Source organism: Buceros rhinoceros, unplaced genomic scaffold (genome assembly GCF_000710305.1).
Source record: "Buceros rhinoceros silvestris isolate BGI_N320 unplaced genomic scaffold, ASM71030v1 scaffold5511, whole genome shotgun sequence".
Taxonomy (NCBI): Eukaryota; Metazoa; Chordata; class Aves; order Bucerotiformes; family Bucerotidae; genus Buceros; species Buceros rhinoceros.
Window position 1 is genome coordinate 133,940 of NW_010393705.1, and position 16,944 is coordinate 150,883.

Sequence of the window (16,944 nt, forward strand, 5' to 3'; positions counted from 1 at the left end):
GGGAAAATGTAACTAGGCTTGGGAAGAAGTTTGAAGTCTAGCTTTCCCAAGTGAAGAAACGAGGTACAGTTCATGAAAGATGCTTCTGAAGTAAAGACTTCAGGTTTTGAACTAAAGTCTGCGTGTTTTTAACTAGTTAAGAAATTCCACACATATTTTCCAAGTTTTTGATCAGCTGTAAGACTTGTTCAGTAAGATTCATTAGTCTTCTGTGAAGAAGTCAAAAAACAATTATAAAAAAGGAAAAGCCTGTATCTACTAAATAAAATGTTATTCATCCCCTTCTGGTTTTGACCTAAAGCCAAATTAAACTCAAAGGTTTCAAGATGACTTTTTCTCCAAATATTTTTATTCAACTTCATTCACTCAAGGGAGGGGAGAAAAGAAGGCTGAGCTCACAAGAACAGGAACCCTAATGGAGCCAGGCCACTCTATCTGCTACATGTGGGCTTCTGCCCTATTTAGTCTTGGCTTTGGCGGCAAGGATAACATGAGGGATCATGAGAGCTTCAGCCCTCACTTTACACGAACAGTCAGTGGTCCTTATTTTCAAGGCTCTGCAACCATCGGTGTTGTCTATGTAGTTACAACTCACAACAGTGTTTCCTTGTGCAGAGCTCAGGGCCTTGTTAGTCTTAGTTTCCTTTTTAATTGCTATGAGGATGGGATCATCTTTTTTTCTTTTTTTTTTTTTTCCTCAAGAACCAGGAATGTGGTGTGATTAGTTGCAGTTTGGGGGGTTTTTTGCCCTTACATGCCCTGATTGGGACATGCCTTAGATTATTTTCTTCACCAGGTCTTGACAGGCTCCTTTTAAATCCAACCGTTCTCCCTTCCAACTGAATACTGAGAGGTCCCTTCTCCAGTACCAGCTCAAAACGTGAGCATCCCATGCATGCCTCTTGCCTCATGCTTTCCCACAGGAAGGCTTTGTATTTTGCAGCGTGTGGCCAATGGCCTTTCAAGTTCTGCGTGGCCCAAGCACACAGCATAGCTGCATTTGGCTGGAGAAAGGCCACAGTGCAGCACTGCACCAAGGGATGTGCCACCAGTGAGGAGCTTGCACTGAGAGGAGCTTCAGATGCTGAGATGACCCTCCCTTGCAGGTTCCCTCCATTACACCGGCCCTTCAAATGCCCAGAAAATCACTTCTTAATGGAGATATATATATATATGCATTGCTCTTAAATATCTCCAAGAGATAGAGATGGTATTTTGACTAATCTAGCAGCCCTGCAGAGATGCTGAGACAGACTGTCCTCTCATTTTCTCCAGTGTAAACCCAGGGTAATTTCATTTATTTTCAAGAAAGCATAACTGGACTTACAGCAGCATAGTAGAGCAGCAGGATATGGCCTTGTACCTTTTTTTGTTAAAGCACAGACACCATACGGATGTAATCAGACGTGTATGTTAAACTGTCAGATTGTTAGAGTGCTGTGTGAGGAAGAAGCACCAGGAGCAAAAGATTGAATGGCTTTTTTGAACGTGCAGATATAACAACTCTTGTTATTGTTCACTGCTGAGCAATAACTTACACCTCTAATTTAGCCCCCAAAATGTCTCAAAGAAAATGTGGCTTCTTTGGATGATAAATATCAAACCAATATTTTCCTAAACCTTTGTGTTTACCACTGAAGAAGAAAAGAAAAGCACATTTTGGTGAGGCAACCTCTCTGTTTTCAAGTGCGAAGGAATTATTTTGCAAATATTTGTGAAATGAAGAGAGAAGACCTAGAGTGGCCTGTGGTAATTGGTACAAACCAGGACTTAAATTGGACTTAGATCATAAATAACAACGATTCCAGGCTTTTGGAATCTGCAATAATAGAAACTGTTCCATAGTGTAAGAAAATAGCAATGTGACCTTTCTTCAATGCTCGCTATAAAAATAATATTTGGATGACAGCTTCTCTTGATAGCTCCATTTTTGTCGCATTCCTTCATGCGAGGGCTTCTGAATTAAATATTCTGGATAAAAACTTCAGTATGTCCCAATAACCACCATCAGTTGCAGGGTCATTGCTGATTTATGAACACAAAACCAGAAACAAAATGTCATAAGTTCCCGTACTGTCATGGTGGACAATTGTCTTGGTAGTGACTTATATCATTCATGCTCAGTTTGCTAATGAAATATAGAGACAATCACACTGTAGATGGTCAGTCCCTGAGGACACTGTAATTCAAAGTCTCAGAAACATCGACAGTTCCATAAGGTTTCTTGTACTCTTCGCGTTAAGTGGTTACCCTGCTAGAATAGTAGATTGTTAGCTACTTATGTCAAATGCGTTCGGGGATTTGGAAGGTAGCTGTGAGAGCCCCTGTTGTCTCACTTGGTCTGCTTTTTGAAGGTACCTCCATGAAGTTACCAATAAAAACCATCATTGAACTGGCCTGAATGTGTTCTTTGCTAATGTCAGCACACTTGGAGTCTTATTTAGTATTTATTAGCATTGTGAAAGTGCCTGGGATGTTCACAAACAGGGCACAATGTCAATTTGTGAAGAACTGTATAAAGTCATATTAAAAATGGCACCTGTCTCAAAGGGACAGTGTTGATCTGGCTCCAGTGAGAATCAGAGAAAAGATGAGTTTTACAGAAGGAATTTGAAGGATATCAGATTCTGCCCACCTGCACGTCTAGAGATGATTTGAGGACTGCAGTGATTCAGGAGGCACTTCGTGAGCCAGCCAGTGGTCTTGGCCATGGAGAAGAAAGTGCTGTTGGAGACAGGAGGCACGGTAAGGGTGCTAGCTGCTGCAGTCCTCCTACCCCACTACCATCTGGAAGACAGGGACAGGGCTAGGGTAGGGAAGCAGAGGGACAGCCAAGCTACCTGCTGTGTACATAAGAGAAGATGATGGTGGTTGCAAGGAGGAAAAGGTGGGTGAGTAGATCCACAGTGCTGGTGTCTGCGGTTACAGTTTACAGGCTGGGGTGGTGGGGTGAAGTAGGGAACCCTGACCAATGTCAGGACATGAGTTTGTGCATAGCAGATGAACTGGAATGGAGGTGTAACGGGACAAGACTTGGGTAAGGAACCGTGAAGTTGCAAAGCTGAGCGGGAGGAAAGGGGCTACGTGTGTTTCAGGCCTGGTTCTCTGCTACTGGTCTGCCTTGACCTGTGATCTCGTCAGTAAAGCTGGGATAATCGTAAGGGCTTCTCACCTGGCTGAGGGGAGGATTTCTGCTATTGCCGTGTGTGCATCTGAGGCCAGAGTCAAGCCCTGAGTCAGCTTCCTGCAGGGATTTTGGAAAGGCAGCCTGGAAAAACAATATAATTCCACAGCCATTTGGAGCTGGCATGGTGAAAAACCCTTTCCTGTAAGTTTTTGCTTGTTTGTAGGCAATTTATGAATACCTCAAGAAGTCAACGAACAAAAAAATTTTAACAAGCCCCAGCTCCCATTTCTCTCCCTGGAGTCTTCCTATTATTTTAATTCCCCAAAGTCCTCAAAAGCAAGTTACAGTAATTTGTCTCTTAGGGGATCAAAATGAAGGAATATTTTAATGGTAAATATTTATTCCTCCACTCAGCCACTTTTACTGCTGGTGTTTTTATGGTGGAGACCTGCCCCAGGCCACAGATGACTGTCATTAAGACAGCAACAGATGTAGTAATGTTCCTTTAATACGAGTTTTTGCGGGTGAATTTACCATTTGTATGTGATGCTGATCCAGAAAATCAGCCAGATGCTTCAGCAGAACTATTCCAGAACCATCTGCCCGCTTCATTTCCTGCGTTCCTGTTCCTGGTAATGGACACACACAGTGTAAGAGATGGCTTTTGCCCTCAACAGTTTATAATTAAATAAGCAAGCCAGCCAAACCTTAAGAAGAGGGATATGTTAGTATACATTTTATGTATTACTATATATTTTGGGGGACAGAGAAGGAAGATCTAATTCAAAGACATTACATTCAAACCACTGGACACATTTACCGTCGTGGAGAAATCCTGTGACACAGTCTGGAGTTGAACCAGAGACAGTGTCAGTCTCAGAGACACTATCTTTGTGTCCTAGGATAGGACCTGAACCTATCAACCCACATCTGCTCATCTTCACTTGACTGCCCCTTGCACCTTTGTCTGAGAGTCTTCTCTATACACTCAGCATCCACAGCTCTGAGCCTTCAGAGCCTGCGCAGTCCCCGGAGGAGACCTCTGGAGCAGTTACAACAATGTTTAATGCCTCTTTTACCTTTGTACCTATAAGTCGATGGTAAACAGCCCATCAAGGTGCAGCCAGCAGCCTTCTAGCCTCCAGGGGGCCTTCGAAACACCCATGCATGGGTGTCCTGGCTATGCCTGTGTCTCTGCTTGACACTGTGCATGCAGAAGGAGAAGGTTCTTGAGGGCTGCCTCACTCTGTGTTGAACAGGCCAACTATACCGAGTTTGTGTCATCTCTTCAAAAATAGTCCTTAGTTCTCTGTCCCCTCTGATGAGGCTCTGTTTTGTCAAGCTCCATCTGGAATTCGGAGGAGGGCTGAGGGCCTGAAGCTGTTGGTCTGCCTGAAAAGCCAAGCACCTTTCAGAGAGTCTTTTAACAATAATACTTAGCCTTGACATAGTTATGGAAACGTGAGAGTTTAATGATTCTCCAATTTCACAGGAAGAGGTGAGCATTTATGTGAGGTCCACATCATTTTGTGAGTCAGTAGAAAATGCAGAAATTGGGTAAAAGGAGGGATATTCATCCCTCTTGGTCACAGCAGTTATCTGTATTTAACATAAAACCCCTAAGCTTCCTATGTAAGCAGTGAAGGCACAGCTCAGAGTCCCTAAGCAAGACACATACATGGGGCATAGCCTCGCTGTGAAGACTCTCAGGGTCCATGAGCTGAGCTGTGCTGCTCTCCTGCAAGAGACCCACAGACCGATACTACAGTGCATTGAATTGTGTGCCAATGTGTCAAAGGAAGGTGAGGACAAGGGGCTTTGGACACTCTTAGGTGAGAGAAATAGTGTGGCCAGCAGGAGCAGGGAATTGATTGTTCCCCCCCTGTACTCAGTGCTGGTGAGGCTGCACCTCGAATACTGTGTCCAGTTTTTGGCCCCTCACTCGAAGAAGGACGTTGAGGTGCTGGAGCATGTTCAGGGAAGGGCAACAAAGCTGGTGAAGTCTTATGAGGAGCAGCTGAGGGAACTGGGGTTGTTGGAGAAAAGGAGGCTCAAGGGGAGACCTTATCACTCTACAACTACCTGAAAGGAGGCTGTGGCGAAGTGGCAACCAGCTACTTCTCCCAAGTAACAAGGGATAGGAAGAGACGAAAGACCCTCAAGTTGCACTAGGGGAGATCTAGGCTGGATATTAGGAAAAATTTCTTACAGAGAGGGTTGTCAAGCACTGGAATAGGCTGCTCAGGGAGGTGGTGGAGTCCCCATCCCTGGAATTATTTAAGAGATGTGTACGTGTGGTGGTAAGGGACATGGTTTAGGGACACTGGCAATGCAGGGTGAACGGTTGGGCTTGATGATCTTAACAGTCTCTTCCAATCAAAATGATCCTGTGATTCTGTGAATAAGTGAAGATGCATAAGGGACTTGTCCAGTAGCTCCCAAAGTGTCTGCAGGAACACTTTGTAGGAAGTGCAGCTTTCCACACCTGCCTCACTTCAGGCCCTTCAAATTGCCAACTGAAAGGACACACTACATATTTCAGCCCATGCTCTTCATCCTGTCAGTCTCCATCAGTCAGGGAGACAGTAAGCAGCGTATGTGTCTCACTGCAAAAAAAAAAAAAAGAATATATCCCATTCTCTAGTTTTCTACTTCCAGGGGACCCTACAGCTCTTCTACCATACCCAGCTGCAAGTGTAATCGTTGAATAACCAGTATGTGTGGAATGGAATGGAATGGAATGGAATGGAATGGAATGGAATGGAATGGAATGGAATGGAATGGAATGGAATGGAATGGAATGGAATGGAATGGAATGGAATGGAATGGAATGGAATGGAATGGAATGGAATGGAATGGAATGGAATGGAATGGAATGGAATGGAATGGAATGGAATGGAATGGAATGGAATGGAATGGAATGGAATGGAATGGAATGGAATGGAATGGAATGGAATGGAATGGAATGGAATGGAATGGAATGGAATAGCACAGCATGGGATGGGATGGGATAGTTCAGTTGGAAGGGACCTTCAATGATAATCTAGTCCAACTGCCTGACCAAGTACAAGTAGAACAGACCTCTACTTTGGCTGACCAAAAGTTAAAGCATGTTGTTACAGGCATTGTCCAAATGCCTCTTAAACACTGACAGGCTTGGGGCATCGACCACCTCTCTAGGAAGCCTGTTTCAGTGTTTTGAATTTCTTCCTGCTTCAAAAGATGCACATGAGGAAGAATGACAGAGATTCAGTGATCCTCTCAGGCCTTCATAAGAACCTATGTAGTCATGAAATCATAGAATCATAAATGGTTTGGGTTGGAAGGGACCTTAAAAATCCAATCCCCCTGCCTTGAGCAGGGACACCTTCCAGTAGATCAAGTTGCCTACCTTGGTTGAAAATTTCCATGATTGACTGATACCAAAATTCTTGCAATGACCAAGGTGTGAAAATGAGGAGAGATGATATTTCTTTGGAGACAGTTTTTCTGTAAAGTGTAAGAGGTAGAGAGACTCTGAGGGCTTTCCGTAATTCCAGGAAGATGGGTTAGATGTACTCTTGCAGTCTTTTCTTTTTCTAGTCCTTTCTATAATTTGCAGTGGTTGCAAGCTGGGCCACAGCCTGGCTCCAAGAGAGTGATGAATGACTAAAGGATTTAGTGCTTTGGTTCTGGTTAGAAAAGCATCCAGCCTTGTCCATTGCAGAACTAGATTTCTCCAAATGACTGTAAACTGCAATCCCAGCTAAAGCAGGCTTTGCTGGGTGACTCCAGACTTGTCTGGTTTCAGCTAGAATGGAAAAAAAGAAAAGAATGGCTTTTTTTTCCTACTGGAACTGGTAAAAGACATGGGAAGACATAGGGATTAGCTGAAGTATTGGGAGCTTCACAGGCTAAGCACAAAGCAGAGTTGGAGGAGGGAGGGTGGGAGCAAGTTCTGGCTATCCATCCTTAATCCAAAGCCCTCTGCTCCTTCCCAGGCTATACTTCACTGTCATACACTTGCAAATTCACTCCAGGAATGAAAACAGACTAACTTTAAGCTTGTTCCCAAAGCTGCAAATTTGTCCCTGCTGGGTGTTAATTTAACTGCTTCCAGGGCACCAGGATGTCTACTAGTGTTCCCTTTGCTTGCTTTCTTCTTCTCCTTTTTTTTTTTTTTCACACATCTGGTCTTGTGAAAACTTCCAAGGCACCACACAGAAGAGGTGAAGAACTGACCACTTTTAACCCTTTCTGCAGCATGCTGAGTATGAACCTGTCTGTCTGCACCATTCTCTGCCTATAGCAGAGTCCGTGAGCCTTGTTACGCCTGGGATTGACAAACTCTGAAGCGGGTCTTATGAGCATTTCACAAGCTGGGAATTGAGCCTTTCCTCAGCTCCATCATCCTCTGTTTTTCCTGTGAACAAACCTGGCTAAACAGTAATAAAGGGACTTCAAACATTTCCAGCAGGAAGAAATAGGTTTGAGGCAGGGAGAGGTTTTTTCCAAAATATTTCTTTTTTCCTCTTGCTTTTATCTGGTGTTGCCACTTCCCAGCAGGGAGGACGTTCAGTGCAGTAGTTTTGCTCACATTATGGCAAGCGACAGACTCTTCCTGTTGGTTTTTGATTGCTGCATTTACTCTGTAGTGGCTGCATTAACTGTTTATCTGCCGCATCGGCTGAACCAGAGCAAATTCAAAACAATCTGGATGTCTCATTTCCAGTCATAGCTGTTGTACTTTACGTGACCTTCTCCGCTTTGTTTGCTTTCTGTGGAACAAGTTGTTTGCATGACCAGCTCACTTGTTTCACTAACATATTCCTACCAAAAGCATACAGACTGGTTTGGGTTTGTCTTTGGCTAAGGTTTCCTAAAAAAAGCCAAAGGTACTTGAAACTCAAATTGCTCTTCCGTTTTGTCCTGTTGTGCAATGTCGGCCTTATGGCACAAGGAGGGTGTAAAATATTCCTTTGCTGTCTTCCTCTCAGCCCTACCATTACTCTGAATCCCTCAGCTTCCCTTTTTTTACTTCCATCGAAGTGACTGTCCCTTCTCAGCCCTGGTGCTGGGGAGCTGAAACACCGTGGAGAGAAACATCTCGTAGCCGCATGGGCTGCTGAACACAACAAGGAAGCAGCAGTATCCATCACACCAATGCAGGAGATACAGACATGCCACAGTCCTTGATTTTGGCATCTCCTCTTCTTCATGTGGGGTTTTTACTGCCGAGTTTTATTTTTAAAAGAAGTAAATAGCTCTTGATCCAAAAATTACAGACCTCTTTGGTAAACGTGAGACTTACTTCATGGGCTAAGTACAGCTGTGTTGTCAAAATCTTGTTTCCTATTCAAAGTGCTATCAAGGATGGCCTTTGTCAGAAGCAGCACTTTGTGGGCCGAGCTCTGAGACCCCAGGAAGCGTTGGAGCAGTTCTTCAGAAGGATTTTCCATAGCCATATATATACTGCATTAAAAAAAAGTATCTTCATATTTTTAATCCTCTTGAAATGCTTTCTAGATCTTTAGACCCACCACCTGAAAATATTAATGAAGTTTGGTTTGTGTAGATGCAATCATTCGTCTCTCTACTAAGCCTGAGCTTTTTAAAGCTGCCGAGTACAACTTACGTATCCATAGCCAAATTATTTATGCAGATCTAGAGAATGTCAGTCCAAAAACTATATAGCTTTAACATATCCACCCCTGTTCTGACAAGTTTTCCAACCGGTGCACCTAGCAACCACCTTTGCAATTGGTCATAAGCAAATTGAGGCTGGAAATGAGCAGCGCATTCTCAGCAACTGGAGAAATTGTTTGGCTTTCCCAAGGAGAGTGCTGGTGGTCTAAAACCCGACTGCTTTTAAAATAAAATTTAGAATAAATTTTACGTGATACATGGTAGCCAGACACTCAGTTTAAAAATGGGATCCCTTTCTACTCCCCTGCTTTTATAGAAAAATACAAAATAGTCCTCTGGCTGTCACCCCTTTTGGTCCTTTCTTTGAAGGAACCAAGTGGGCAGCTGTGTAGGCCACTACTAAGCAAAGAGGAGTAGGTGGCATGGCTGGGGACACCAGACGTTTAACTGTAGCATTCATTTAAATATATGGTCCAGTGTTGTTATGAGCTGTGAGGATCATTTCCCTCTCTTCCTCCCAAAGAATCCAAAGCAAATTGAAAGCTAGTCAGTTGGCACAGTAATTGTATTTAAATTTGCACATGAATCATTAATTAAAGCCAAGCTGTGGAAAAAATTAAAAAGGCTGAAAGACCTTTGGACATTTGTGTGAAGATCACTGCGCTTGATACCAGGGAATGTAAAAATGTTTGGACCGTTTGCTCAAACGGGCACAATGTTAGTGAATCATTTTAATCGCCTTCGTTTTAGTCTTTCAAACAGAGGAGACTACTATGCAAAACCAAGCCTGACAAAAAATGCGTACAAAACCCAGAGGCAATTGTGAGGCTGCTAATTAGGTAACTTGGTCTTGATATTTGCGTTTGAGCCTATGGATCTGGACAACACAGCATGTTCCTCTCAGGGCCAGAAGCAAGTGGACGGCTGCTGCCCCGTGCCCTCTCAAATGATGTTTCAAGGTGCCTCTTGGTCTTTTGTGTTTCCCAGGGTAAATACTGGTAAATACTTTATTGTGCTTTTCGCAAACTTTTCTTACATCTCTGTCTTTTTGTGGCAACAAAACAATGCGGGATCTGGAATTATGCTGTAAAAGTTAGTGAACAAAATAGATGTAGAATACCTAGATTTTTGTGCTATTTTAGCCACACGAACGCTACGAGCAAAAACTAGACCGAATTGTGTTTATGCACAAATATCAGTGGGACACTGAGATAGGAGTGATAGCAGAAGTAATGAAATTATGTAATATATGCCAATTGTTTTCTATGCACTAATTCATCCATAAAGCTTTGGTGAAGTGAGGGACTGTTAACTGTTCAGTAAAGGCTGAAAACTGAGACAGTGAGATCGGCCCTTTTTTCTAACACAGCCGGTGAAGTTAAAGCATTAGAAATACAGGAGGAACATCTAAATAGGTGCCTTGGTACAAAGTCAAGGGGAGGTGAAGTAGATCAGTGCTTGTGAAAACAGGCCATCTACTTAGATGCATAAGTGCAGCTTTAATTTTAGTCTCCCAAATAGGGTTGGATTTTTTAAATGAAATTTTTTTTACCAAATGCTCCTCCACCAAAACTTCACATAGGCAAAGATTCCTACAATCAACAATGAGAATTTTCAGGAAACTTTTAAAGATTTAGAGGTTTCAGCAACTAAAGTGGTCAAAACTCAATTTAATTAATATTTAAATATATAGAGAGCTCAAACTAGCTTAAAAATTCAGAGGTTTACATTCCATGCTGAGGGAGGCTGTATGTGTCAATACTTGCGTGTGATCAAAATAAGCTCATGTACACCAGAGTAGCATCTTAACACTTCACAAAATGGCAAATAGATGCAACGTAAGATCTGTACTTTCAGATGTAGATCACAGGAGAAATTGATTTTACACCGAGGCTTCTGAATCTGCGTCTCAACTGCTTTATATAGGTCCATTTACACAAAAAGCAAATATATTTTCGTGTGTGACAATGCAGAGGGCAACTCTACTCTTATTGAAATGGTAATTGTTCGTAATTGTTCATAATCGCTATGTTACATAAACAGCAGTAAAAATAAAAATATATATTTAAATATTTTGTGTTTCAAAACAATGTTCTCTAAGATTGGGAAAAGCAGGGGTTTGTTCCTCACTGAGGTTCAGGAGTCCCTTCTTGTCCCTCAGTTCAGAGCGTTCCTGAGGTCCTGTGAGACATACAAGGCCAGTCTTGTCATGAAAGAGAAGGAAACGAAGTCTGCGCTCACCTGAAACACTCTCACTGAGTTTGCTCTGAGCAGTGCAGTGTATGGTGGGAAGCAGAAGAGGGGAGCGCTCACACACATGTATACATACGCATGGAGTAATGCCACTGCACCACTGGGTAAAGAGCAATCACCTGCACATCCATCTCAGGCAACACATGGAAGGGAAGAAACAGCTTCCTTGTAATTAATGAGAGACTTTTCAGACAATGAGAAGGTAGGAGACAGGAAACATAGATAGAGATCATGAGTGACGTGGGGAAGATGAAGAGGGAAGAATTAATCACTGTTTCTCCCTAGCGGGAGAGTTGCGGGCACCTATTGAAATCATCAGGCAGCAAAACAAGCAAGAGGAAGGCATCTTAGACCTAACACCAGGGAGCACTGTCTGCAGGCATCGTTGCTGCACAACACTGTGGCTCCCAAAAGTAAGCACAGACTCAAACCTGGAGGTGGGCAAGTTCGGAAGAAATGTTTGCCAAGGGCAGCCAGACAGTATGATGTAGATGCCAAGGTGCACTTAAAATGCCTAAATGGCAGAAGCTGGAAGATATATTGAATGCAGTCCCAGCATAGAGTGGCTCTGTTCCTCTAATCCATCTCTGAGCATCTCGTGGTCACTCTGAAGGTGACCACAGAAACAGAAAGTTTTATTTGAAGGCACAGAAATAAGTCTGTTTTATCATAGCAGAAAAAGATTATTAATACAAAGAATGCCAGAAATGGTGCCTGGTTTGGGGGAATTCATCTTAGTCGTGTCTTCCCTATGAGGTTTAGGATCACCTAACCTACCAGCCCCCCACTGTGGCAGTATTTTTGCTAGTTAACTGGTCTCCAGCTGATCTAGCCCATTTTGGACCAGCAGCCCCAGGGCTTGTGGAAGTAGATCTACTGGTTGCTTTTCAGCTGTGAGAGCAGGCACAGTGCTGTGATTGAGAGCCATGCTTCTTGGAAAGGGTTTTTTTAGAGATGGCAGCTCTCGGAGAGCTTAGCAGCCCCCAGCAGTTTCTGCTGGCATATGTGCTCCTCTTGTGGCCGCCTTCAAGGCAAGTTCAATGATCGCTTTCACAGGGTGGTAGAAATGTCCTGAGGAACACAAGCAGTGGAAGGGAAGTGGTGATTTTCAGCCATTTATAACTGATCCAAACTGGAATGGCATTTCATGGAGAAGCCAAAAGCAATAGTGTCAAGGTACTAGCCTTGCTCACTTCCAAAAGTTTCTTGCAAAAAATGAAGGAAATTAGATTTCTAAACTAATTATTGCAGGATCGTGTTCAAGCAGAGTACGTAAAGACCCCAAAACACTAATGCCTGCTTTTTACATTATGTTCAAAAGACTTCTGCCAATTGCCAGAGCGGTCCGTGGAAATAGAGACAACCCACGTTGTTTACTCCTCCCTGCTATTGCAAGGTCCTGAGCAAAAATTTTGTGTCTGATTCTTATTCAGACTGAGAGCCCCTTTTTATCATTATGACCATAGAAAGGAGACTTTAACTGAAGAAAAATTTTAATTACATATTCAGGCCACTTTCGTGTAACAGAGATTTAGTGTTAATAAGAATCAGGCTTTAGGTGTTCCAAATGCTCTTTAAAAAAGAGACAACAATGTGCAAAGTAAACTCCGAGTTATTAATTCAAGAGCGGTACGAGCAGCAGCAGCAGTAAAGAAACCCGATACATCCATCAGTCAACGCTGTGGAACCCTGTTTGTTTGCACTAGTTAGAGAGTGATGAATGGATCCTCTGTGTAAAACATTCAGCTACAGTGTGAGAGGGTAATAAATTATGTTTGTTAATTCTATATGCCATACATATAAAAAGCACTAAAAATTGTTAATGCACTGTAATGGTGACAGAAAGGTCTAGTGCTGTGGGGACCTTAATGCAGTGCTTTTTCATCTCCACAAGTGAAGGTCTCTTTTGGCATTTCCTGCATTTCAGGGAATATGATATTAAAGGCCTGGAGAAAGAATTTTACCTACTAATGACTCGGGTTCCCAGCTGCCTCACTGGACTATACATACCTAAAAAATGATGCTTCTCACTTACACTTACGGTCTCCATTACCTCAGCAGTCAATGGAGAGACAGGGACCTCCAGGGAATGAATGATTCTGTCTGCTGGGAGGTGCCCAGGAGAGGTGGTGTGATGAGTGGTGGTGGCAGAGTCAGGGGGTGATGATGCCACAGCTCACCCCCTCCAGCGAGTTGAAGGCTGAGGAGGTGGATGCCCCCGTCAGGGTGCTGTACAGACATCCATGAATGAACTCAGCTGTGGGGCCAGGCTGTGTGTACAGTCCTGGCCTTTAAGCAACCAGCAATGAGCATCAACAGTCTGGTCTCAAACCATCCCCTGCTGGAACAGGTAGAGAAGAAATTTAGACCTGAGCAGCTGGCATAGACTATGTAACCGCCTCAGCCTGGTATTTCCCAGGCTGCTTTCCAGCTGCAGCTCAGATCATGGTCACCGGGTGCAGTCTTTTTAGCCCAGGTTAGACTTTTGCAGTTTGGTTCATCTTTATCCACTTTTGGCTATGAAGTTAGACCAGGACAAAACTTTGTACTCGCACACTTAGCCTTCTGTCCTATGGCTATGCCATTGTACGACTCCGTTCACGTGTTCACACCCACTTCTGCGGCAGCCAAGGCTAAGCGAACGTGCGTGCAGCCTCAAGTGTGCTCACATAAACTGAAGTCACTTGTCAGAAATCTCTCCTCTCTAGACAAGCTGGTTGTCTACTGTGTGCTGCAGAAGGGAACAAAGTCTGCAATGACACTAAACAGTGTGGACAAAAGTATGTTTGAGTATTTTTTAAAACATCGTCTCAGAGGAGAAGGCAAGCTTGAGAAACGGCTTCTCCTCCTGGAAGCTTGCTTTACGGCAGTATTTCTTTCTCGAGTAATGGAGAGGAAATGAGTCTAATGCATGAGAATGTTGCTGTGTTATTAAACGGCGGTGTAAAAGCTACACTTACTTTCATGGGAATGAGGTTCTTTGCCAAACACGAGATGCCTCAGCTCCCCCATGGGACTGCATCCCAGTTTGGACAGAAGGGAGGAAGCCACTGTGAGCAGTCAGAACAGATCGCAGGAATGATCGTGCCTTTGTGGGAGCCCGTTTGTAGGAGGACAGAGGAGCAGCCTGGCACTTGCCGGCCGATGCAGCGAGCGTTGCGTGCAGTGAGGCTGGCAGAGCTGCCTGCCCCCCCTGCTCTTGCACCCCAGCAAGACCACCCAGGACCACGCACTGCTTGCTCCTTCCAGCGCTTGGGTGTTGCACTCGTTTACACCCGGGTGCGAATCCGAAGTAATGGCACTGAAACCCACGTATACTTTGCAGGGTGCTATGACAGGTCAGAGTTTGACCTACACACACAAGACAGCACAGCAAACCAGCCAGTCCCTACGGGAAAATCAGGAAGGCTTCACTGATGGCAGCACTGAGCTTCATCCCCCAAGCTATACAGTAAAAACTAATGTAAAAATAAGACTAGCTTTGTTTAACTTGTTAAACACAAATCATTTCAACCCCCCTGTCAGCAAAAAGTAATTTTTTTCCGAGCTATTTTTATTTTATCGTGAACGAGGAGAACTCATTAACACTGGTGTTTTGAACTGTAGTTTAATAGAAGGCAGTGTAATACAATTCATTAAAATATGCATGTTTGATGTTTGAGGTAATGTTTGCACAAATCCTTGGGGAGAGGATACTGTAGAGCTAAAATAATGTTTTTCGCAGCCAAATGGCATAATCTCATTACCAAGGTTTTGTGATCAAGATGAAAGGTACAGTTAGTAATTGCAAGGGATAAACATTTTTTCTCCGTAACTGCCCTTATTACTCACGGATAACAGATCCAGTACAGACTACTACATTTCCTTCTTTTCTCTTTCTGTCTTCTTTCCTTTACCACCCACATTGTTTATGATTCACCAGCAGTTTCTATGGACTGGACGTAAGGAACAAAGGAAATTTCTGTTTGCCTACTTCATGGTAAAAGAACATCCTAAAGAGGTTCATTTGCTAACATTGAGCCCAAAGATGCAGATGTTGCTCAGGGGGGACAAAATTTTAAAATCTGAAATTCTTTTCCGTGAATTCCCTCCAGCTTCCAGCTTTCTGACAGGCTGCTCAGCACACTGCTCTTCAACCTCTTCCAGCTGATGAACCCACATTATTTCAAGGAAATCCGCAGACCCAGTACAGCAAATAGAAAACTTGCTTTTCTCAGTTACCTTTTGACCCTCAGAAGTAATCCATAGACTCCCGGGCGTCGGATCTTACGCTGAAAACTATGAATTTAAGAGATCTGAAGGAGAAAGGATACATCTGCCAGAAAAGTATAGCTCTTCTAAACATTCCTCTGACCACATTGTCTTTGGAGAGGAAAAGAAAATCCTTACCTCACTTGCAGGGTATGGGAAAAATCCTTTTTTGCTCTTAGTTTAGTACTGCTGTAACAGCAGTTGGGGTGGCCTTTGGGCTGTATTGTTACAAATAACTTCAGCGAAACCACAGCACAATCAAAGGACTGGACCCTGGTGTGATCTGGTGAACATTCATTTCACGTGTTCTGGTGGACATTTCGTTTTGTACCTACTGCCAGTTTTGGTTCAGAAAGCAAGATAGATTGCACTGTGAATTTTTTTTCTGCTGCTTTACAGCTAGCATGTCATATCTGTAACTGAGGCCTCGAAGTCAGGAACCGACACTGTTCCCATGTCCTAGATGATTGTATGACCCTTTAGGATTGAGTGATGTGTTAATCTCTTCTAATTATACTATACTGTATCTCATGCGGTCAAACATGGTCACGAACAGGGCTGTTTCTGCTCCCATAGATGTAGATGGCAGACGGCCAGCTGGAGCAGTACCAGGTCCCGTTTGCAGCCCAGTGACCATGTCTGGGGGAAAACTGAAGATCATAGGTTCATGCAAGACCCAAGAAATAAAGATGCGGGAGCAGGATGAGCTCTAAAATGATGTTGTGAATGTTCTGTCTCTTTTGCGGTATGATTCCTCATTCATCATGCAAATTTATTATTTTCATGCAATTAAAAAATAATTTTCATTACGAATATGAGTTTGAGTAACTTGTACAGCTGACAGCTAGCAAAGCTGTGTGAAGTATTCACACACACAAAAACTCTCTTCCTAGTGGGAAATTCCACTTTTTGCAGGAGAAAAGGCTTATTTCCCTTATCACAAGCAGAGAGGAAGGATGAGAATTTGTCCTTGTTCATCTCTTCACTGACTGTAACCCAAGAATTTCACATAGGTGATGCAAACTTGTTAGTCTTATGACATGAAGTCATGACTCAAGAATGTGCCTGGCTGGATCCTCACCGATGCTGCCCCAGTGGCTGTATACAAGGACGTTAAATCAGTTGTGGAAATCAGTCACTCCTCCTCTTAAAGGTCTTGGTGCTCCCAGAGTTATATAAATGTGCTACCGGGTCAGTAAAGCCCAGCCACATGACATTCTGACCTGCAGTTCCACAAGAGCCATCTGCAGGAGTGTGTGTTTAACGCCATCCCTTCTCCTTCTTGCTGGTCACAGCGCTGGCTGAAGCACTGGGGTGGATACATCTATGCTGACAGACAAGTGTCATTATCAGCTTAGTTTCTGTCTTTCAGCAGCAATAAAGCTACCAGCAGAAGGACTCCAGTTAGCATATGGTGCATCTCCACTGGGGGATATGCCAGCGTGTCTGCTGTGATGGAAACATCCGGGTGTGGACAAGCCTGGGTCTCCTTCCGCTATCCTGAAGGAGCTTACTCGACAGCGGGGTTTGAAGGTATCTTAGTATACGTCCAAGTTAGCAAAAGTGTGGCCAGTCTTCTGAAGTCCTCAGTGTGCATAGCTGCAGTCAAATCTCCAGAAGTGCCTAGGGGCTTCTGAGGCCATGCAATGGAGGTGCCAAATGCCTGCCTAGGACCTAGTCCAGCTCAG